The sequence below is a fragment of the Tupaia chinensis genome, unplaced genomic scaffold (assembly GCF_000334495.1).
Source record: "Tupaia chinensis unplaced genomic scaffold, TupChi_1.0 Scaffold000250_1, whole genome shotgun sequence".
Taxonomy (NCBI): Eukaryota; Metazoa; Chordata; class Mammalia; order Scandentia; family Tupaiidae; genus Tupaia; species Tupaia belangeri.
In genome coordinates, this window is record NW_006159730.1 from 208,276 (window position 1) to 208,972 (window position 697).

Genomic DNA, 697 nt, shown 5'->3' on the forward strand with positions numbered 1-697 from the left:
CACGAAAAACACCCAAAAAAAAAAAAAAAAAAAAAAAAAAAAGGACAGGGGCTTGCTATTGTAATCCTCTTGTTTAGCATCTTAGCTGAGACTACAGGTGCTCATCACTGTGTCCAGTTCTTTCAGGAAGGGCTGCCCAGGCCAGCTTCCAGGTTGCAATCCTCCTGCTTCAGCATCCACAAATTCTTGGGATCACAGGCCTTTGCCACTATGCCATGCCCATCCTTTAGGTTAGACCTGGAATTGAACCTGATCCTTCCATGTGGTTCTGGCCTGCAGAGCACAGTGTCTTGGCAGCACATACTACTGAAGCTTGGTCAGTACTAGTAGTTTTATTGTTAGAATAATATTAGTCAAGAAGGAATCATGCACTTTTGGGAAAATTAAGATGAATCTATCTGACATCTCAGCAGACATGATTTTCACAAGGTTCTTTCATCTTTTTCTGTCTACATGTCTTGAAGTTTTTCTGACCTATATAGCTAGTTAAGAGAGGATCAGCCTGCTCCATAACTTGCTGGCCTAGGGTTTATCTCTCTCCTAGTTAAGTGGCTCTGAAATTTCATTGGTCATGGGAATTTCCTGGGATGGGGGAGATTGCTTATAAGTGCATATTCCTGGGCCACCCTCCGAGATACTGATTCAATAGGACTGGAGAGGGAATCTCATGATCTACATTTTTAAGTGAACACTCTTT

At 42.2% G+C, this 697-nt stretch overlaps 1 protein-coding gene across 1 annotated transcript in view; it reads left to right on the forward strand.

Moving 5' to 3' along the window:
* The window catches only part of ARHGEF28 (Rho guanine nucleotide exchange factor 28), a gene marked incomplete in the record, with an annotated part of 274,949 nt that overhangs the window by 121,098 nt on the left and 153,154 nt on the right, over nucleotides 1-697 (forward strand).